Source organism: Meriones unguiculatus, chromosome 2 (genome assembly GCF_030254825.1).
Source record: "Meriones unguiculatus strain TT.TT164.6M chromosome 2, Bangor_MerUng_6.1, whole genome shotgun sequence".
In the NCBI taxonomy this organism is placed as follows: domain Eukaryota; kingdom Metazoa; phylum Chordata; class Mammalia; order Rodentia; family Muridae; genus Meriones; species Meriones unguiculatus.
The window spans coordinates 63,671,254-63,695,102 of record NC_083350.1 but is presented as its reverse complement, the minus strand read 5'-3'; the positions used below and the strand labels follow the sequence as shown (position 1 = coordinate 63,695,102).

At 45.1% G+C, this 23,849-nt stretch overlaps 1 protein-coding gene and 2 pseudogenes across 2 annotated transcripts in view; 2 read left to right on the top strand and 1 right to left on the bottom strand.

The window, feature by feature from the left end:
* The first annotated feature begins 5,138 nt into the window (after window positions 1-5,138).
* Mapre2 (microtubule associated protein RP/EB family member 2) overlaps window positions 5,139-23,849 on the top strand; it is a 141,877-nt gene continuing 123,166 nt past the window's right edge. Inside the window, exon 1 of one of the 2 annotated variants that reach the window (XM_060377605.1) lies at window positions 5,139-5,242. The gene's annotated coding sequence lies outside the window, so the exon portion shown is untranslated. Of the gene's footprint in view, window positions 5,243-6,698; window positions 6,719-23,849 lie in introns of those variants that run through there. The other variant, XM_060377604.1, reaches the window with a different exon arrangement.
* Window positions 13,696-15,964, bottom strand: LOC132652506 (U4/U6 small nuclear ribonucleoprotein Prp31-like; annotated as a pseudogene).
* Window positions 17,232-17,547, top strand: LOC132652142 (cytochrome c, somatic-like; annotated as a pseudogene).

The window sequence follows — 23,849 nt, the reverse complement described above, 5'->3', positions numbered from 1 at the left end:
TATCACAAAATGTAAAATTGGAGCCCTGAAATGAAAATGAAATAAATCCTCTTCTGTATGCTATGTATGGATAGGGGATAAATCTATGGCTATCACCTAAGCATTGTTTGATCAGAATAATGTGGGTAAATAGGCTTCCTAATCTTAGAAGTTCTTATTTCATTGTTTAAGACAGTGTCTCCTTAAGCAGTCAAGGCTGCCATCACATTTATTATATGGCTTAAAACTTGACACCCTCCAGCCTCAGGCTCCTGAGGACTGGGGTGGCAGGTGTGTTTCATCATGCATGACTAATTGTGTTGTGATAAGGTCACTTAACAAATATGAGTGAGTGTCTTTAATCTTGATGTTTAGTTTAGTTTGAGAGCCTCTAACTATGCTTCTCAGGGAGACATGTATGCAAAGAAAGGGAGGAGAAGATTGGATAAAATTATGAAATTATAATTTTGTTCAGTTTTTTGTAGGCACTCACAGGTTTTGAAGAACTTTCATGAGAATTTACTAATAATTATACTGTTTCCCATATCTTCAGTCATTTTTAATTATCCATTTTTGACAGGTTGAGTTGGTCAAACTAGATAATGCAATACCTAGGTCTATTTAAGTATATTTAAATGGTTGATAAATGGAAGCTTCCTTTAAGAATTAGTAGAGAATTAAGGACGCTTTCTCGATGCTGTAGATTCCCAACCCTCCCTCCCCAGAATTTCTTGAGTTTGGTAAGTACCCCTTTGGGTCTGCACACCAACCAAATCAGGACCACTGTCAGTCCATGCTGCTTAAGCCTTAGTCCCCTCAACAAATCAATGAATGAACTGAACCTCTGCCTTCAATGTGCACTGTGATAAGACAGTTCTGTTCATTCAGGTCTGGGATCTCTGCTGCTCCTCAGCCTATGGCAGGAGCTGGGGCTATAGTTTGGTAGTAGAGTGCTTGCCTGGCCTGTGCAAAGTCCTGAGCACTATCCTAGAACTGGAAAAATAAGAGAGGGACAGAGAAGGTGAAAAACATCAAACAGAAAATGTGAATTCCCTTTGGCTACATCTGTTCTAAGTAGCATTAAAAATTATTCACCCACCTTAATTCTCTGTATGTGATTTTGTTCCCAGTGTGTCATAAGATGATAAACCCTTCTGTCACATAATGGCATTTGAACAAAGCCTATGCTTCATAAACATTATGTAATGAGCATATTTCCTCTTCTATTCTGTTTCTTTATAGAGGCAGCAGCGTTGGCTAATTAATAAAGCTAGAAACTGGAGAGACGTTTAAACTGGATATCTTGGCACTTTCTAGGCCATTGATGTGCTCCCAGGAATCCACACATGCTTTGGGGTTGGTGGGTCTTTATTGTAACTCACGGGGACTGGGTGCTGTCTGCATCACCAGGCAGTGATCCCTGAAAGCTGTCATCTGAAGGCTCTTTCACCATCCATCTTAATAAACACTGTCAGAGCTTGGTAATGAGCACTTCCATCTCAGGCTTACGTGCTATTAGCCAAGTATTTATAAGTGGTTCTCTCTGGCATATCTCCTGAGGTTACAAATCATATCTAAGGCAATATTACAACTCAGCAAAGACTTGGGGGGAGGGGCGGGGATCAGTCAGACAGAGGTTGGCCAAAAAGTTCATGACTTAATTAATAAACTGTGTCTCCTTTCAAGTCCCGTGTGCTGGATATTTGTAGAAATGTGTAGGAGTGTAGTAGAAGCTGTCAGAACATTGGGGAATGAGCATGTTTTACAAAAGCATTGGCGGGAAAATAGTTTTGTAAAGTCCAGTCACTGACATATGCATTTACAGATAACAGGAAATTAAAATAAAGACCATGACTCAATGCCCAGCAGCATATAATATCTTATACCTGCATTGTATTCTAGATTTTACAGCAGACATTAGTGCTTATATCTGAACTATGGAAAGATATATGTGGCAGATTTAGCTGATACAATCTTAGCCGTTTAGCAAAACCTCAAAGTTTTCTGAAAATCATTTTACTTTTAACACAATGCTACCAGCAAATTTCTCTCATTGGTGGAAGGCTATAGTGCCATGTTCCCGTGAACAGGGCCAGAAAAGTCTTGGTCAAAAGTATAGTTCAAACAATCATGTGGATGACGTGGGATAATTTTATCTTGACTACTCCCCCACCCCTCCTTTTTTTTTTAAGACTTCATTCTTTATACACTCACATTCATCCAAGTTTTAAAAAATCATAAATGTCATGAAAATTAGAGAAATGTCTTTCGTTGTTGTAGCCTTGCACATTTAAGGTAGACATGCTGACAGCCATAACAGGGTATCACAGATGAGTCTATATCACCAGTACCTTAATTAGACTGTTCTGGAATAGACAGGCCTGGAGTGGACTGACAGGTGTTTTTCTTGCTAATATTATATGACAACAGCGCATCATTAACAGTTCCCCTAAAATTACCACACAGCGCTGCGTTCACCTAATTGGGAACTTCTGCTAACTTCCTGCCATGGGTAAGCTGTTTTCAGTTTAATTTTATTCCTAACTTTCTCTAAATGGATCATTGTGGAGGATACTATTATCCACAGTCACCAAACTTTCTACTTTCCTATTCTCTTTGGATGTGTAGTTCCTCAAAGTCTGAACTTAAGATAACTTCCTTTAACCAATAAAATGTGAGAAATGACTTGTGTGTTTTGTGGGTGAAAGCACTCAGGTTTGGTGGGCTGTTCTTCTGGCTCCCTTTCCAGCTGTGTGCTTGTGGAGCTGTCAAAGGGATGGAGCACGCTAGAAAGACAAGATTTTGTTACAGTGACAGAGCCTGCCCTGTCCTGAAGGACACAGCCTCTCACACTGCTCATCCCCTTCACAACATGGCTGCTCACGGGGCTAGTACACCAATAAGTCACCTTCACTCCTGAGTTAATGGCAGCTGTTGAAGACAAATCCTAGAGAAGATACCAAGGGAGAGCAGGAAGATGATTGAGGTAAATCATACCGAGTGCTCCACATCCTTGCCAGATCACTAGTGGAGGATTGCCCAATACAGGTAGCCATCTTGATTTAACACAGAACCGTTTTATGAGAGAAAGGAGCTTAATTCAGAGCACACCAAAGGCTGCTGGGAAATTCAGCATAGCAACTATTTGGAAATGCAGACAGAGACTTGGGAAGAAGTTAAGGAGGTAGGCATGGATTCTGAAGTAATCTCTACACAACTGAAAACCAAACTAAAGCATGAATTTGTGAGGCAATTGGTAGAGAGGGGAAGAATTAATCTTAAAAACGCCTATATTTGGGACACAGAGAAAGGAGGACGAGCAGGGAATGGGAAGTATGATGACATCCCCATTCATTCTGAGGGCTAAGAATAACGGATCTTCATTAATAGAGCCATTTGCATTTAAATTTCAAGGTTTTTAATGAGGAGGGGAAAGTGCACATCTCCGTAGCAATCCATTTACCAGCTACAATATTAAAATAGATTACCCATCCAACAGGCAGCTGGACATTATCTGTAATGAAAAGCAAAATGATTTTTTAATTCAATGTCTGAGAACCAATATATCACGATTTAAAGTAGAAAATGAACTTTTGAACAAGTGTGGCTTCCTCTGCACATCTGCATGTCTGGTGTGCTGTGGGGTGGCCATTTTTTTGTGGGGTGACTACCTTGTTTTTACACCCGACTCCTTCTGCAAGCATGCTGGGCCTCCCGTCTGCTGTGACGGCCCCAGCATCATCGGAGCAGTTTCTAACTTTGGTGTGTCTGGGCTAGATCCCGGTTAGTCCTCGCTGGACCTACAAAGTGCTAGCTCAGTGTGTTTGCTGTGCTGGTTAGCATCCTCAACTTGACAGGATCTAGGATCGCCTAGGAGACGGATGTCTGAGCACTTTTGTGAGATTGGATTAACCCAGGCAGGATGACCCACTGTAAATGTGGGTAGCACCATCCATGGCCCGTGGTTCCAGACTGAAGAAAAAGGAGAGAGCAAGCTGGGCAGCATTCATTGCTCTCTTCTTCCTCACCAGCCACCTCACACTCCCGCAGCCATTCTTTTCCTGCCATGATGGAACCCCCTCCTCCCTTAGGTTGCATTTTCGGATGTTTTCTCACAGCAACATGGAGAATAATTGATAGCGCTCTCATCTTACAGCCTTAGAGTTGAGCAGCCAAGATGCAAAAAGGGCTAGCCAGTGACAAAGGGTATGTTGTAAACCTTGTACTTAAAGTGTGTTCCTCTAACCAGCACCTAGGAGTTCACTAGATAGAGAGCCTTAGCTCAACACTGGTTCCACCAATCAGAACTGGGTTCTAACAAGGTCCCCAGCCGATCCTTCCACACGAGAAGTTGAGTGAGCGCTGGCCTAAGCCAACCATACAAAGACTCCATTTAATGACCACTGAAGAAGATGCCTTCTTCTGCTTAGTCAGCAGGGAAGGGTGGCAGCTGCCACAACAATTTGTTTCGGTGTAGGACACTGGAGCGTATTGTGAAGGGCAGGGGTTCGGGACCACTTCCAAGAACGGCGGATACTGAGCCGGGGGTTGAGGCCAGAATATTTTCTTACTTCGTTTCATTAAAAACAGCTGTTGGTGTCCCAGATGGACACGTGCCCACAGCAATCCTCTTCCGGAGTGAGCTTCCCCAGTCCGGAATCTATTTTCCAGCTAGAACCCAAACATCATCGGAATAGAGATGGTAGATTTGGAACCTCAATGCAGCGCGCAGTTACAAAACCATCCATCGCGACATCCTACTGAGAGGCAGTTTCTTTTAATAAAAATTCGTGAGAGGAAGGGGAAAAAAAAAAACTATTTGGCCCCCTCATTATCCATCAGGTCCTAGGAGTGAGTGTAAACAGTTTCGGGGTTCTAGATCCAGGCGTGGGTACTTCCTTCAGGGTGGGGCGCCGCCTTTGGATCCTTTCTGCAAGCCTTGCCCTCCTGCTCCGGGCTGGATGCAGCCATCAAGCCGCTCCACTTCTCCCCAGGCACTTTTCCCCCCTGCCACCAGTTCAGCCGAGCAGACCCAGAGGTCCTGGGTAGATCACCTGCGTGTCCCCTCCACAGCTGGGGTCCCCACCTGCAGCCCGCGCTCGGGCAAGGGGCGGCGCCGAGGGGGGCTCTCCCGAGTGGACTCTGACGGTGGCAGACGGCGAGTCACGTGAGTCTGTGGGGGCGGAGCGCGGCCGGCCGAGGGGGTGGAGAAAACAAAGCCCCCAGCTGTCAGCAGAGGAAGGAGGCAACGGCGTCGGAGCAGGTGAGTCAACTACGTTCAAAACTGTACCGCCCCGGCGCGCCCCGACACCCTTTGCCCTGGGTCGGTCCCTCCCAGGCCCGGCGTTGGCCGCGCCTCCCCCTACCCGCCCCCGCCCGCGTCTGCTGTGTGCAGATCGCAGAGCGAGCGGATCCGGGGGTCTCCCGGCCCATCAAGAAGTTCTCCAAGCCAGGGTGTGCGCGCAGTCGCTCTCCTAGGGGTCGCCCCTCTCTGTCGGGGTGGGGGGCTAGAGCGGTACAGCCGTAGGAGAGGAAGGGAGAGAGCGCTGCCACGCTGGCAGGCACAAAGTGCACGGGCCGGCCGGAGAGTGGAGGCTGGGGCCACCTAGAAGAGGGGGACCTGGAGGTGCGCGCCCTCGGCGCCCGGGCCCCTCCGACTACGGGACTGGGACTTCGGGGCCGAGAGCCTCCGCGGCTGCCAGAAGCTGCGCACTTTGGGGCAGACCTGGGAGCGCCGCGCGCGCCCACCGTCTGGAGCGCATTCGCGACCCCCCAAGCTCTGCTGCCTCCCCCCACCCTCGTGCGTCCTGTGCAGGGACGAGGGTCACACAGCCCGGGGACCGATCCCTCCTGGATCCGGGACTTGGGAGCCGGGTCTGCAGCAAGGAAAGTGGGATGCTAGTCTGTGCCTGAGTGGTTCGGCAAGCAGCACCTGCAGAGAGAGAGAGAGGGAGCTACTGTGGTTTGGAGGGGCATTCTCCAGTCCAGCCTTCCAAGTGCTGCGCAGAAGAGCCAGAAGTGATGCCACAAAGGCCAAGCAAGAAAGAGCGGGTGGGCTCAAAAGGACCCTGCCCTCTAAACTTGAGCCTTAGGCAACGCGGACTTCCGAGCGAGCGGAAGGGTCTGGTCGCCCCTTGAGTTGTTTGCCACTGTCAAAGGCGCAGCTGCAGCGTTGAGGAGAGGCGCTGCGGCCATTGGGCCAGGGGCCTTTGTCTTAACCTCCAGTTCCCTCCTGTTAGTTCTCGTTGGGCAAGTGGCGCGCCGAGTAATTAATATTCCGAACATTAGCTGTCCCTTCACCTCAGCACCAGACGGCCCTACTGTCCCTTCCGCCCCCTACCCATAGCGGGAGGTCACCACTTCGTCGCGCCCAATCTTTGCCTGGGGGGAAAAAAAGAACAGAAAAGGATGAAAGAAAGTGATCCGGACCCACTAAGCAAAAAGAGGACTCCCAAAAGCACCACCGAGGGGTCAAGGCAAAAATCAAGGGTTAAGTGAATGCCCACACCTGCGCATGCCTGCTCGCGAGGAGCGAAGGAGTCGCAAGAACTTTCTTGATTAGCATAAGTATCTGCCCCGGGGCCCTGGTACGAGGCGGAGGCTCTGCCCTAGCTTAGGTGCAAAGAGAAGTCCAGCCTTGAGTGAGGTCTGAGCAGCACCTGCTTCTAATCTCAAGAGAGGATCGACGGGACAGAACGCTAGGATGAAACAGATCAGAGACCAAAGGGTAACCAGAAAGGTAAAGTGGGGTGCTTCTCTTGGACACTACATTTTAGCAAGCAGTTGGGCTGAGGGGAGTGGTGATGTTCGCCCGGGCAGAGTCCCTCTTGGAAACAACTCGCTTTGCCATCACTTTTGTCTACCGACCCTAAAAATCCGTCGGGAAAGAGCGTCGTGTGCCATTCATCTCTGAAACAGGGTGGTCTTTGGGTAAGCTTCGCCAGAAAGCCTCCTTTGCGTGGGAAAATGCTGCTGCTGCTGCGAAGCTCCAGTCTGCACACTTGGCTTCATCAGGGGATCACCTGTGGAGATGTGGGGGCTTCCCGGTGTCTAACCCCATCCCAAAGCATTTAAGTCTGATTGTTGCAGGGGGAGGGGAGGCCTCCGCATGATAGGTGTTAGTCTTCCAGGTGAATCCACTGCGGAGCAGCTTGAGAACCCACTTTGGTAAGAGCAACATGGTGGTGAGACGAGATGCCACTTTGACTGCTTGAGTGGGTGAGAGAGAGAGAGAGAGAGAGAGAGAGAGAGAGAGAGAGAGAGAGAGAGAGAGAGAGAGAGAGAAGACACTGAAACTGCAGGGCCAGTGACTCACGCCGTAGGGCAGGTGACTGTCATCTGGAGGCCTGGCAGGTTGTGACATCGTGCTACCGCGATATTCGTCCCTGCCCTGCCTGGGGTCCGCTTGTGGCTGGATATTTGGAGGTTCGCCCGTCTGTGCCCAGTGTGTGCGCTGTTGTTAGGGAGACCGTAGAAACTTTCATTCTGGCCGTGACGCATGTGGAGCAGACAGCAGGGAAACCCAGCAGAAATAAACTGTGAGCAGCCTGGTGAGTCAGCAGGCTCCGCTCCAACGCCTGCCCCGTGAATAGGAAGTAATTATGGCTTGTCGTTATTGACACACACGCACACTCCACTCCTTTGAAAGCACATCTTAGTATCTGATCAGGATGTTTGCTTGTCAGAGCCCCTCCCTTCTCTAGCCCTCCGTCCTACCTGCTCTGAATAATACTGGCTACTCTTAGCAGGAACACTGGAGCCAACGAGACAGCTTGTCCCCTCCTTTGTGGAAGGCATATTTCAAAAGGTTTTTGAGAAAGAAAGAGGAGGAATTTGCAGTTGTGTACATTTTTAATTTTCCTAAAGGCCATACACCATTTGATGCATTCGAGGCTGAATTCAATGAGCTGCTTACATATAGATGACTATGCCTAACATTTCACACAAAATTCTGTTTGCTGTTGACCAAACCTGTGTGTGTGTGTGTGTACACCACTCAAGCACACATTTTACACCTGTGCACATTGGGGACTGAACCTAGAGTCTCATGTACTGAGCCACATACATCCCAAATTCATAGGTGTTTAATTTAAATAGTTCAGCCTCAGAAAGTCCAAAAAGACAGGTTTCACAATTTTCTCTCATATTCAGATCCTAGACTTTAATTTTTATATGTGTGTATGTATATGGGGAGATCATGAAACTAGAAAGGTGACCATGAGAGTGAGTGAAAATATCCTAAAAGGGGAAGGGAAAAGTATGGTAGACTACATGGGACAGGAGAACAGGAGGGCTTTCTGAGGGGGGGGGGAGGGTGTAGGGGATGCTACAGGAGGAGGGAGATGGAATAAGAGGATCAAAGTACATATGCCACAAAGGAAACCCATTACTTTGTAGTCTAACTTTAATAAAAAATACATGCTAATCTTTTAAGATGGCCAAATAAAAAAAAAACAGAAACAAAACAAAACAAACAAACAAATAAAAAAAAACATAAGCCAGGTTCATATCTGAAATCGCAGCAGTCTGGAGGCTTGTCATGGTTTTTAAGACCAGCCTTCTCTTCAGAGTAAGGCCCTACCTATAAATAAATAGATAGATAGATAAGTAAACAAACAAATAAATAAATACTTGTACTCAAAGGATGACTCTCAGATATTTTATTAAATATACTTATTTTCACTTTTTTTTTTTTTACTATTAATTTTTTTTGTACTTTCCCTCTCTTTATGTTACCATCACTCGTTATGTCACTGGCCAAATGTTTTCTTCCCCATTTTCAGTTACTTTCAGGGGACCAGCATTGCGTGTATACAGCAGGTACTGGATACCGTCAGACATTCTATTTCACTTGAACCTGCATTACAGTGCCCGTACACACTGCTTGGGACTGTTGATTTTCTCCCAAAGACCTTTACGTCCACAGGCCCTATAGTGTAGGCATGGGGCTCTTTGTCTTAGACATGCTGCTTGTTGGTTCTCAAGACTATCAGAAAGTGAGGAGATCACCGGGAAACAATGCCTCCTGAGTACATTCAGCTTCATTAATTTCCAAGTTCTGTATTCAGAATATCTTGTAGCTCTGAAATGCTATGAAATGACAACTAATGTGTTCACTAAGCTGCTTTTGAGTAACAGTGTGTTTTGATCATAACTGATAATTGTTGTGATGTTGGAATCACACTCATGGATCAAAGATTCATTTCCCAGAAGTCCACTCTCATAGGAAAAGAGCATGTCCGGCTGTGAGTGCCTTAAGGGATTCATTAATCAAGGTGTAGGTTCAGAATAGGTTAATAGTTAACCTGCTTTTATTCTCATCTGCCTACTTATCTTTTTAAAAATAGAACATGAATGTGGCTTGGTGGTTTAACACTGCTTAGCATATTCAAGGACCTGGGTTCAATGACCAGCAAATACATAGATGGATAAGTGTATTTTAATATATTTAAAAGTAGGAATTCTGTTTTATTTTGACAGGTACTACCCCTAAGAAAATAAAAGCTTACAGGATTTTCCAAGGGCTGTTGTAATGTAAATAGATCCATTCTTACTCTCTGAAATTTTGATTTGTCTTTTGGAGAGCTATAAGAAATTGAGGGGTTGCAATGCTTAGGGATCTATGCAGAAAATGGGCTGGAATGATTATAAGAGCTAGAGGTGAAGGGGAGTATGAATAGCATTTTCCAGATACAACAGGGTAGATGCACATATGAACTCACAGAGACTGTGATGTCATGAACAAGACCTGTACAGGTTCAAACCAGCACAAAAGAGAGGTGGGCACAAAGCCCCCACTTCTGGCCAATAAGCTTTTCAAAAATGATAACTGATAGAAGAAGAAAAAAAATCAATTTTCTTCAAGTGACACTGAGTATATCAACCAGATCCCAGTTCAAGAGTACTTGGCCAAACCAAAATGTCCTCCATGTTTTCAGTCTCTTTTTTCTTTTGCTTTTTATTAGTTGGTTGGGTTTTGTTTTGTTTTTCGAGACAGAGTTTCCCTGTATAGCCCTGGCTGTCCTGGAACTCACTCTGTAGACCAGGCTGGCCTCCTGCTTCTGACTCCCAAGCACTGGAATTAAAGGAGTGTGCCACCACCGCCAGGCTGGTGTTGGTCGGTTGGTTGATTTTTAAGAGAGGAAGAGAAGAGTGATAACATGAAGTTGGAATGAGTGGAGAATAAGGAATCTAGGAGATGGGAAAGAATATGATAAAAATAGAATGTATGAAATTATCAAACCACAAATTCTTTTTTTAAAAAATGTCTCACAATTACTGCCGGCCAACTCCTTGCCCTGAGATAGAGATTGAAATGAACTTAAATTCACAGCTTCAGATAATTCAGGGATCCACAGACTATGGCCCACCATCTGTTTTTCTGAGATTAGTCTTTATAGCTTCTCATAACTAAAAAAAAGTATTTAGAGACCCTTGAAAATACTGTGAAACTTGAAATTTGGGGTCTAAAATAAAATTTCATTGGACTCTCTCTTACTTATTTATTTATATATTCACAGTGGCTTCTTTGGCACAGCTCTGCCATGGTGGGAGAGTTGTATGAAGTTGTTTAACATTTGTCAAATGTTAACAGAAGAATTTTAAGACGGATACCTAGTTTACTCCAATTCAGTTTGATCTAAGTGAGCCTTGCTCACTTAAATCCTGGCTGTTTAATATTTTCCTCCTAATGAAGCAAAGAAAACCTCCTAAAAGCAGGTCAGACAGTCACTAAAGTTTGTTTTTATATTTTCTTATGTGTATATTTACTTTGTAAGAATGGTACACTCCTGAATACTGTAGATTCTACTAACCCAGCTCAACATGGACGCTCTAACACTAAATAAGGCCAAATGATGCAATCTTAACCTGTCATTGTCTCTAGAATTCTAGAAAAATGTAAACGCACGCCCCCTACTGGTCTCAAGCCCTTTAATAATGGTGACTTCCCTTCTCGTCGTGTAGTCCTGGCCCACCTAGCACTTGCTAAGCTCTGGCCTCTGCCTCCCAGTGCCGAGATTCCAAGCAGGCACCTCCATATCTTGTCTTCCATGACATGGTATATGTATTGTTTCAGCATGTGGAGACATAACTTTGATATTTTTTCAGTTACACACATTTTTATCATTACTTTATACACTTAAAGTGTGGTGGGGAAGCTTGGGGAGGTGATACTACCTTTCCAAAGTCAAAAATAAACAGAGAGAAAATAAGATCTACACATAGCGTCCCTAGTTCTGCTGAGGCTGACAGTATATCATGCTGTGTGCAAAACAGATAAGATAATGACCCAGGAATTCATATGAGTCCCTCTGAGAAGGCTGGACCAATTATTACTGGTTAGGATTCTAGAAGGCATATTGAAAAGAGTAGCTGCGTTGATAGGAACTGTGTCTCGGCATCTTACTGTGTTTCCTGACAGAGGACTTTCTTCAGTTACGGGACTTCCTCCTTTGGCTGATTTGTCACTGCCACAAATGAAGAGTTTGGAAAGGAGTCTCACTTCATATACTCTCACCGTATGGATGGCTGGAGTCCTCCTCATTCCTTCCAGATCTGTTCACCTGAGATTTAGGACGCAGAGTGTCCCTTTCTTCATTAAGTTCAACCAAGTGTGACTAAAATTTGACAGGAGCCAAATCGTTTCTAAAAACAAACTTGAGATCGTAAATGCGTTTACCCCCATCTAGTATCACTGATCGTGATTCTGTACAGTCATTGACTTCAGGGCACTTTTACCCACCAGCCCCCTGAAGTCACTGACAAGCTGTCCTTCTGTAACATCCTCAAGTGGTCCCCTGGAGACCTCTGTGGTCCTGGGTTCCGAGGAGCACTTCCTAGCCCTTAGCCATTGCCGCCACCCACTGATCCAGACCCACACATCAGGGAATGCCTTTCAGTGAATCGTGTGAAGGTCTCTATAGTCTCTACTGCACTATCACCCTGGTACATCCACCGTGCTTGCCAGGCAAGCGTTTGAAGAACGATGGTAGAACAATACTCCTTCTGTCTAAAGCATGGATGCCTGTCAGAGCCCAGGGCCTCTGAGGGATCAGACTTTGGGCTGATGTAAATGAATGTTATCAGTTGACAGGTCTGAGTAGGTGTTGGGCGAGGGATGTACAAATAAAGGTTCTCCAACAGAAGATAGAGAACGTCTTCTAAGCTCTAGAATCTAGAGGCTGGAAATGGCACATAGTGAGTGCCTGACAGATGCAAGGCTGTTTTCTTGTATCATAATGTATATGTTTTCTCCTGCTTAAAAAAAAAAAAAAACTACATTTTATATCTTTAAAATCTTGAGCTGTGACTTTCTTCCCCGTGTTCTACCTCTCATCTGTGACAAACACCATCTAGCCCTGCATTCAGAGAGCCCCGCCCTGAGAATTCTCCCTCCTCTCGGGCTGTCAAAAGTACTTTTACACTGATGCTGCTAAATAGACATTAAATATACTAACTAATAGGGCTGGAGAGATGGCTCATCAGTTAAGAGCTCTTGCAGAAGGCCCAGGTCTGGTTCCCAGCAACCACATTTAGTGGTTCACAACTGCCTATAACTCCAGTTCCACGAGATCCAGTGCTTTATTCTGGCCTTTACAGGTGTTTGCACACATGTGGTATACAAACCATACAGGCAGCAAACACACATGCATAAACGTTACAAAAAAAAAAATACTTAGCAGTGACAGAGCACTACATAACTTGGCTTTTTTTTATGTTGAATGAGGACTTAGGGACAGACAATTTGAAGGAGCCAGGGAGGGTCAGCCCTTATGCCCTCTTTGGAGTAGCTAAAGGCCAGTTAGGGCTTTGGAATCAAGTTGTGCCCCAAACAAGAACCATCTGTTAGATAGACCTATTGTTCGTCTCACTTGAAAGGAACCAGAGCCTCCTGGTACTAACCAGATTCACCCACAATCACCCACACAGACTAAAAAGATAATAATTATATTCGAGTGTCTGTGGCCTTTTTTGCCTTTTCAGAGTCCGTTGCTGTCTGTGTCTATCACCATGGACACCAGCTGCTACCCACTTGCGCATCTGTGTCCAGCTTCACCTCCTCTGGGGAAGGGTGCATTAGGTTTTCTTTCTGTCCTCAACGTTACCTTCTCCATGTGAATGGTGACACTCTTCAGGGTAATTTTCTCAGACCGGGGACCTTGGGTGGAGTTGTGAAGAATCATTTTGACACCTTTCGAGTATGCCATGTTGAGCAATCAGATGTGGTGAGCCAGAGCTTGGGTAGAACAATGATTATGTTCTATGCCTGGGAACATCAAGCTGAGCTCACCTGAGTCATATTTTCCCCTGGATTTAAGTGCCCATCCCAAGGGAAGAAATTTTTAACTGACCATTGGGGGGGTGTTGTTTTGGAGTTTGCAGTTGGAATCTGAATATTCTGTGGATGTTTTAATTTTTTTTTCTTTCAGAGCCTGACACTGCATTTAACTGTACTCATTCTTAAAAAGCACTTCCTTTCCTCATGTAAGTAAAAATGATGAGTGTGAGGAAGGCCTTTCTGCCCATTTGGGCAGTAGAAGCATGGGTGCTGGGAAGGCAGGCCAAGGTTCTTCATTCTTTTCCTTGGGTGCTGTAGACAAGGACAGGACATGGCAGGCCTCCTCCACCACAGCTTCCTAGCTGGATGTCTGCCACTGCAGAAACTCCGGTCCTCCGTGTCCTTCCAGTGGGCGGCTACCCGGGGTGTGGGCCCCTTCAGATGGACACGGTGGCGCTTTTCTCACCCCCAACCTTGAGGAACTCAGCCATGCTAGAGAAATACTTGTGGTTGGCCTCCGACACCTTCTTCTCAGCTGCTTGTGGGTTCCCAATCTCCAGACCTGGGGTAGAGTGAAGGCCACTCTTGAGGCAGTCCCTGAGGAGCGGTCATGGATGGTCATCTTCCCACCATACACCACACTCTGTTTCTGTAAGGTCTGCTGGGATAAGCATTTGGAGAGATTCCCTGAGCTGGAATCCTTGGTCCCCTGTGCTCTGGATTACACCTACACAGTCAAGGAGCTGGGCAACAGCCTGGATTAGTGTAAGAACAATGAGAACCTCCAGCAGGTTCTGACTGATGTCACCATCATGGCTGTCAGTGTCACCGCCTCCACCACCCAAGGGCAGCAGATGAAAGGGAGTTGCTAGAGGCCAGTTAGGGCTTTGGAATCAAGTTGTGCCCCAAACAAGAACCATCTGTTAGATAGACCTATTGTTCGTCTCACTTGAAAGGAACCAGAGCCTCCCGGTACTAACCAGCTTCACCCACAATCACCCACACAGACTAAAAGGAGGGTAATTATATTCGAGTATCCGTGGCCCTTTTTGCCTTTTCAGAGTCCGTTGCTGTCTGTGTCTATCACCATGGACACCAGCTGCTACCCACTCGTGCATCTGTGTCCGACTTCACCTCCTCTGGGGAAGGGTGCATTAGGTTTTCTTTCTGTCCTCAACTTTACCTTCTCCGTGTGTGTGGTGACACTCTTCAGGGTAAGAAGGGAGAAGGATCTTGTATCTGACTTAAGTTTTTAACCAAGATCATTGTTTAGAGTTAAATTCCAAATGAAGAGGGGGATTTAGGGATGCTCATTTTTTATCCCAACTTCTGCTTTTTTGTTGTTTGTTTGTTTGTTAGGACATTTTAGTAGATGTTTCTTTTGCCTCACTGGCAATCATTTCTCTAATTCTTCCTGTCTTCAGTATTTGCTGTCTTAATTTTAACAATCTCTAGTATCTCTGCTTATGATCAACAAACATGATTTTAAGGGAGATACTGGCTTTGGTGGCCTCATTCACCAGCATCTGCTGCGCACACCCACTGCCTGACTTGTCCAAGTGGCCCAGGCTGTAGCCCAGATCTTCTTGATGGGCACCCTCCTCAATCTCTCCAAAACTCATGTGATTGGCCTGCTTCTAGATCTGTCATCCCTATCCGTTCCTTCATCTTGTGGTACTTTAGGCCCCCTTGCTTCTTCCACTGACCATCAAGGGGTGTTGGCAGGGGCTTCACCTGCTTCATGGGTGGTGGCTCCTGCCACTTGTCAAACTTGCACTCAATCTCATCCTTTAGTTCATAGCCTACATTTCCTTCTATGCGTTCATGGAAGCTGTCTCCGTGGGATGCCAGTGTACCCTTGGCGGCCACTAGCTGGCCTACCTTTAGCCAAAGATGTGGGGGCAGAGACTGCACAATGTAGCCAGTGTGGAGCAGCACTCAGGTAGAGGAGAAGCCAGATGGTGTCTTCCGCTGGGCCCGCAGCAGCATGGTGTCGCAGACCGGCATTTGGAGAGGTTGCTCAGGCCTCCAGCCACACCCACGGTGTTGGCAGCTGCGGACGCTCTGGCGATGATGGACAAGCGGGGTGCAACGAAGGATATCCAGGGCTCCACATACTCATAGGTGCAGTGCTTGGAGGCATTCAGCTCCAGTGCCATGTCACAAGCCTCCTCTCATTGCTCTAGCTTCTCATCCAAAACTGATACCCCGTCCCCCCGGTGGTGGAGGTGGTAATAAACAGCCATGATGGTAGCATTGGTCAGGATCTGCTGGAGGTTCTCATTGTTTGTACTCACCCAGGCTGTTGCCCAGCTCCCTGACTGCATGGATGGAATCCAGAGCATAGGGGACCAAGGATTCCAGCTCAGAGAATCTCTTCAAATACTTATCCCAGATAAACTTATGGATAATTCAGCTCATTTTTTATCTCCACAGTCAGGTTGTTGGCACCCACCATGGCTCAGTACTCAAGGGCTGCCTGCTCTGAAGCTTTAGCTTGCTTGCTGATATACTCCTCAGTCTTCCTCATGATCTCAGCAAACATCTTGCTATCCCTTAGCTTGGCAATGCTCTTGACTGAAGACCCAGAAAGACCCAGCTGTGCCTCTTCCTGTACATCCTCAATTGCTGGCTCCTCTCCTCCATAGCTTCCTCCTCTTCTACTGTCTCCTCTAGGTCACCCAAGGGCTCATTTGCCAGAGACATCCCAAGGCTGCTTAGATCCTCTCACCATCATTTCTAAGAATTTCCTTGAGGTTTCTTTTTAAACCTAATAACATTTTGACTCTAAGCTGCTGTTACCCTAATAGTAATTCTCTCTGCTTTTGCCTTAGAGACTTTGTACTTCTGTTTCTCTGAAAATTATGTTTGTTGATCATAAGCAGAGATACTAGAGATTTTTAAATTAAGACAACAAATACTGAAAACAAGAAGAATTAGAGTAATGATTGCTAGTGAGGAAAAAGAAACATCTACTAAAATATCCTAAAAAAAAAAAAAAAAAAAAAAGCAGAAGTTGGGATCAAAAAATGATCATCCCTAAATTCCCCTCTTCATTTATAATATGACTCTAAACAATGATCTTGGTTAAAAATTTAAGTCAGATACAAGATCATTCTCTCTGCTTTTCTTAGTCACTGTAAGGCAGTTTGAACTGTGGTCAGGAGACCTGGTTTTTGTTTCAGCTGGGCATGAAGTGCAACTCCAGAGAGGTCAGGGCACCTTTGTGGGCTCCCAGAAAATGGGAGCACCATGCCTCTACCTGACCTCTGTGCTCGAAAGGGTGATTAGTAATTCATTTTTATAGTAAAATAGAATAGGCAATGTATCTTTCCTTTGAAGAATCCATACATTATTTTCTAAACACAAGGAAAACATGTCGCTTTAATAATGTGCCAGTGTAGTGAATTATTTAGTTATACTGGAATAGAAATCAGTAGTAGTAAGTTCAACTATCCAATACTTTAATGTATATGGAGTGTCATGCCAGCTCCTCAAAACCCTAAAGCAGTGTGACTTCTGGCAGAGCAGATACATTGATGTTAAAATCATCTACGCACAGCCAGATGGCATGCACTTGTAACCCCAAATAAGGAGGTTGAAGGAATATTGTGGATTCTAAGCCAGCCTGGGCTACATAGTAAGTTGGAGGCCAGCCTGGGTTACACAGTGAAACTCTGATTTTTAAAAATAATTGCCAGGCATAGCAGCACACGCCTTTAATCCCAACACTCAGGGAGGCAGAGGGAGGCGGATTGCTGTGAGTTAGAAGCCAGCCTGATAAACAAAGTCCAGGACAGCCAAGGCTATACAGACAAACCATGTCTTGAAAAACATAATAAGAACAGCAACAACAACAAATCAATAATAAAGCAAAAATGTCGCCTTAGAAACCTCTCAGCTGTAGAAAGCAGGACGTCGGTCTTCAGGATGTAACATTTCTGGTGTCGACCAGCCCGGAGCAAATTAAAAAATGGGTGACGTTGAGAAAGGCACGGTTTTTGTTTAGAAGTGTGCCCAGTGCCACACTGTGGGAAAGGGAGGCGAGCATAAGACTGGACCCAATCTCCATGGTCTTTTTGGGCAGAAGACAGGTCAGGAGGCTGGATTCTCCTACATAGATGCCAACAAGAACAAAGGTATCACCCGGGGAGAGGAAACCCTGATGGAGTATTTATTTGGAGAATCCCAAAAAGTACATCCCTGAACAAAAAATGATCTTCGCCGGAATTAAGAAGGGAGAAGGGGCAGACCTAATAGCTTATCTTAAAAGGGCTACCAATGAGTAATTCCACTGCCTCATTTATTACAGAACAGATGTCTCCTGGCTTTTAATGTGTACCATAGTTTAATTCATACATCAAAATTCAGATCATGAATGGCTAACAATATTTTTGTTTGGGCAGTCCCGATTTAAGCAAAACTGACTTGTGATAAAGTGGATATGACCTTTTTAAAAATAACATACAGTTGCACATAGACTATCGCTGCTCTCCCTTTCTCAAGATAAGATTGGACTTAAGTAGCAATGTTCTACTTTCTGCAAAGATGGGGTATCACCTCAAACCTATTAAATGGTTTTGTACTTAGATTTATATAACTGGGCATATGAACATGTTTAAACACGGGGAAAACTCTGTCATTGTCTCAGAAACAAGACTCTCCTGTGTGTCAGTTTGTGCTCACTGGTCTGTTACAGGCAGTGGTAAACGTCAGGAAGCAACTGTCTGTTCTTGATGATGCTGTTTTAATTAGAATTCCCTATGTCCAGGATGCTGGCTGCCCTTTTACCACTGAAAGACACTGACTGTGGTTTGCATAAGATATCAAATAAAGAGTATTTAATACTTAAAAAAAAAAAAAGGAACCTCTCAGCCGTTCTTGAATTCCTGCCAGTACAGTGATTTCCCATGAATGGTTACCATTGGCTCCTCCCTCATCAATCAACTGGGCCTAGAAATAAAGACACCCTCTACAATACCTTGCTGAAGTCGAGGGAAGATAAGGAAAAATCAGAACTAGTGACCAGATCTACCACTGTGCTGTATCTCCTCCCTTCATTCGTCAAGATACAGAGCAAACAGGAAGGTTACATCTCTCAGTCTCCTCACCAGCCTAATGTAGCAGAGCACGGAAGGGTAAGGAGCAAAGAGACTTCAAACACAGGAGTAAACCAAGCTTGATAAAGCGTTTCCTTTCACCTAATAAAAAGGGAGTTTCCTCTTTTGAAGGTTGCAATTGAGTTGCCCTGAGTCTATAGAAGTCCCACATCAATAATTGTGACCAAAGGGACAAATGATTGCCGTTTCTGTGGACCAGGGACCTGAAAGTTAATGTCTCCTGGGATTAGCAGGGACATACAGCAAGCATTCCTTCCCTTCCCGGGGCCAAAGTGTCACTGCACTCTGCAGCTTGCCTGGGGCACTTTGCCACCTCTGCTGGGCTCAGTCAGAGATAGCTGTGCTGCACCTGTCTCGGACGAACAGCGTAATCAGAAGATGGGGGATCTAAGGGTCCGTGCACAGCTCTCCGAATCATGTGTCTTGCATTGTTCATGCTAAGTATACTGCAAGTGTTTGGAAGCTGCAGGCGACTTAGGGGATCAGTTCACCTGTCCTCCTTTCCTTCTAGATAAAAACAGCGGGGACAATTTTCTACTATTAATGCCTAGAAGTGGCCACATTATTGCATTTTTAGTTTATGTCTTGTTTTTGAAGGTGTTTAGAAAGTCATCTTAGCTACCCCCAGCTCCCAGGCACCTTGAGAAGCCAGTAAGATCCTGCTCCAGGGACCTATTAGGGTCCCTTCTGTCAAGCTATGTCTTAAGATCCCTTAAAATAGAATGCTCTGGCGCTAGAGATATAACTTAGGTCCCCTCACCTGCAGAAAATTTTGGGTTCAATATTTCCTAAAGGAAAAAGTTTTAAGCGAGTCTCTTGATCTGCTTTAGTCATTGCGCTTTCCTTGAATTTATTTTATTTATTTATTCTGACTCTGATCTGGTGCTCAAAGACAGTGTTTAAATTCAGGTGTGTGCATGTGGGGGGGGTACATTTATGATATGTGTTCATATAGATGCCAGAAGACAACCTCAGCTGTCCTTCCTCAGGGAATATATGTGTTACTGACTGAAGGCATTGTTTGTTTGAAACAAGCTCTCTCTTGGTGGTCAGCAGCTAGGTGAGCTGGCCAGCAAGCCTTGGGGAATATGACTATCTCTACTTCTTCAGCAATGGGATTACAGGAATGCAGCAACACACCCAGCTTTTTTTTTAACTTCTATTTATTTGTTTATTCACTTTATAGCCAGATTGCAGCACCCTCTCTCCTCTCCTTCCAGTTCCATCCTCACACCCCTTCCCAAAATCCCTTCATCTTCTTATCCTCAGAGAAGAGCCCTTATGAGAACCAACCCATCCTGGCACATCAAGTTACATCAGGACTAAACACATCAGCTCTGACTGATGCCAGACAAGGCAGCTCAGCTAGGGGAAAATGGATCCAAAGGAAGGCAACAGAGTCAGAGACAGCCCCTGCTCTAATTGTTAGGGTTCCCACGTGGTAACCAAGCTGCATATCTGCTATCTATGTGTCAGAGGTTAGCTCTTTCCCATGGGGTGGGTCTCAAGTTGGGCCAATAATTGGTTGGCCCTACCCTCAATCTCTGCTCCATCTTTATCCCTGCCCTACTTGTGGACAGGACAAAATTTGGGTCAAAGGATCTGTAGGTGGGTTGATGTCACCTAGCTACAGAAGGTGGCCTCTCCAGGCTCCATATCCTCCACTGGTAAGAGTCTCAGCGAGAATCACCCCCACAGACTCTCAGAAGCCTCCCAGAGATGCCCCCCTACCAGTGATTTCCATTCTCTCTCCTAGACTTCTCCCCTCCCCACGCCTGACCCCCATTCCTATTCCCCTCCCTCTCTCTCTTCACCCAGTCCCCTCCCTCCATCTATTTCAGATGTCTATTTTATTTCCCCTTCTCAGTGAGAGTCAAGCATCCTTCCTTGGGCATTCTTCGTTACTTGGCATCTTTTGCTCTATGGATTGTGGTCTGGTTGTCCTGTGCTTTATGGCTAATATCCACTTATAAGTGAGTCCATAGTGTGTGTGTCTTTCTGGATCTGTGTTATGTCACTCAGGATATTTTCTTGCTCCCTCCATTTGCCTTTGAATTACATGATGTCCTTGTTTTTAATAGCTGAGTAGTATTTCATTGTGAAATCTACCACATTTTCTCTATTCATGTTTCATTTTTCAGTTGAGGGGCATCTAGGTTGTCTCCAGTTTTGGCCTTTACAAATAAGGTTGCTATGAACATAGCTGAGCAAATGTCTTTGTGGTTTGGTGGAACATCTTGGGGTATATGCCCAGGAGTGGTATGACTGGGTCTTGAGGTAGCACTATTCCCAATGTTCTGAGAAAGTGCCAGATTGATCTCCAAAGGGGTTGTACAAATTTATATTGCCATCAGCAATGGAGGAATGTTCCCCCTTCTCCACATCTTTGCCAGTGTGTGCTGTCACTTGAGTTTTTTATCTTAGCCATTCTGATAGGTGTAAGATGGAATCTCAGAGTTTCTTGATTTGCATTTCCCTGATGACTAAGGACGTTGAACATTTCTTTAAGTGTTTCTCAACCACTAAAAATTCCTCTGTTGAGAATTCTCTGTTTATCTTTGTACCCCATTTTTTAATTGGGTTATTTGGTTTGTTGGTGTTTCATTTCTTGGATATTAGCCCTCTGTTGGATGTGGGATTGGTAAAGATCTTTTCCCAGTCTGTAGGCTGCCATTTTGTCCTATTGGCAACACACCCATCTCTTCATGTGGGTTCTGCAGATGGATCTCAAGTCTTCAAGTTTGTGTGGCAAGTACTTTCCCACCTAAGCTGTCACCCCAGGCATGCGAATTGCTTAATAATGATCATAAAGTTGTCTTTTCCACATACGTAATCATTTATAGTAGCCAAGGAATCTTTATATACAGGAGTAATTCTTTACATAGACACACTTTATAGAACGCTATAAACGCAAGAGCCCAAAGTTGAAATGGCATGCCCAAAGTCACATGATTGGGGAAATGCTGAGCCAGGGATCTCTACTGTGGTTCCAATGCTTCTATCAGATGAGTTTTAAAATCATAGCTGGATTCTCAGAGTGTTCTCAGAAGTCCTCTTAACCCATGACGATACTAAACTATAGCAGTGGCCCAACCTCCAATAACTTCATGTTTCTCTCAGAAAGATGCATAAGTCTTGAAACTGAGGAGACAAATATAGTTTGGAGTTACAGTCCACCATAGACAGGGCCCCTTGACATTCTCGAATTCGTAGACACTTCTCTGTTTCAAATTTCCAGTGCTTCCATGATTAATTCCCCAATGCTAGGCTTATAGGAATGTGCTGTCCTGGTTTTTTTGTTTGTTTGTTTGTTTGTTTGTTTGTTGTCAGGACATGTTCAGGAATGTGGCTGAAAGTGCTGGCCATCTCAGAAGGCCTTGGAATTGGGTGCTTTGGGGCAGAGTGCTAGTACAAGCATGTCATCTCAGGGTATATCTGTGGACAACCTCACACAACTGGTTTAGAAACTGGAGTGTGAAGATTTTAAGGTTTTTAGCTCATTGTTTGCAAACCACCTGACCACCTGACCGTGCTCCCATCTTTCAAATACACAGGATATTTGTGTGGTGGTTTAGAGACTCCATTGTCCACACAAAAATAATAGGGACTTAAAAAGTGACTCAGTTGCAAGTGCTCGCCTCATAAACATTAGAACTAGAGTTTGGATCCCCCTATCCTCAAACAAACAAACAAACAAACAAACAAAAAGCGGGACAGCACATGCCTGTAAACCTATCATTGGGGAGGCAGAAATTGGGGGGAGGGGTCCTGGGGCTTATTGGCCCAGGTAAATAATTTAGCTCAGTAATTAACCCTTGTCTTATGAATAAATAAATAACGCGTTGAGGAAGGTACACGTGACAGTCTCCGCCTCCACGGGCACACATATGTATACACACAGATACACACAGAAAATAACAGGTTATTTCATTGAAGGCACTCATATAATGAGCTCCCGAGCTATCCATTCTGGTCAGCAGAGGGGAAATATTAAAAGTTTGTTACACTCAATCTCAGTGCATCTGCAGAGTCATTGCATAACTAATTGAGTTCATATCATTAGAGAGAGAGGATTTTCCCTCTGGATCTGAGAGCTAGACAAATCCTGTATTCTGAAGGATTAGAAGTGTGAAAGTACGAGGAAGGTGACAGGAAACTAAATACCCCAAGAATGGACTTTCCACTTAATTTTGCTTTGGTCCACTGCAAAGCCTCAGCTCTGAATGAATGTGTCTGAATCAGGATCAGCTGAGTGAATGGGCCATCTGGCTAAGTACGTTAGGTTGCCATAGTAGCAGGTTTTGGAAAGAACCCTGAGAGAGGTCATATACCTTGCAAGTCAAGGGGCGGTCCGCAGACTGACAGCATCAGAATCACCCGGAAGCTTTTTAAAGGCAGATAAATACTAGCGTCCCACAACCATCCATTCCTACTGAGTCACGATCTGCATTCTTTCCCCAAAAAAATACGTCTTTTAACAAGATTGCCGAATGAATCATAGCCTGAAAAACACTGCCTTAGCCGAGATTGAGAAGCAACATGCCCACTTTCAGAGTGAACAACACACACGACTTTCATGCTCTGCACACTAGCCAAGTGCCATGACAAATCTTTCCCTTTCACGTGTCCACCCTCCCTGTCACCAGCAGTGCATCCCCAGCCCTGCGTTATGACTGTTAATTTATGTGTTCGTCACCTAGCTAGCCTGTAAGTCTGCTGGCTGTGTGAACACATCACCTGGAGCACGGTGGCCGTTCCTCAGTGGCTCGGATTCCTATTGCTTGGTGGGCTGCTGGACAAATGAAAAGATAGGAACCCCGTATAAAAATTTCAAAGCTGAGAGGCTGGGGCCTGGTCACTGCTATCAGATATGAAGCTGAGTTTTAAATTATAGCATATAAAGGAAGTCTAACATCAGAAAAGGGAAAGGCAAGTGGGGTCAGAATGAACTTGCAGGAAACGTACTTGGGGGGGGGTAGGAATCAGGAGACCAGCATCTGCACAGCTTCATCTTTATCAGCTGTAACCTCTCTGTGCCTTGGTTTCTCCACCTAAAGAGTAAACTCCTCTAAACCCCCCTTTGTTTCATAGAGCTGTAATGAAAGCATCCTGCAGCTTACTTTGTAGGAAGTCATACCTTGTTCATGCCTTTATCCCCACCTAATTCTTAACACAGGAGCAAGCTCCTGGGAGATGGCCATGGTGCAGGGGCAGCCAGTGGGGAGATTCAAGCTCTCTGTGGGGATGAAGAATTCGCCCCTAAGAGCAGAATCTTATCCCCTTAGCATGGTGATTCTCAACCTTCTTAATGGTTTAACCCTTTAATACAGTTCCTCATGTGGTAGTGACCCCCAACCACAAAATTACTTCAGGACTGTAGTTTTGTTATTGTTATGAATTATAATGTAGCTGTCTTCCATGCAGGATATCTGATAGGTGGCCCTTAAGGGTCCCTACCCACAGGTTGAAAA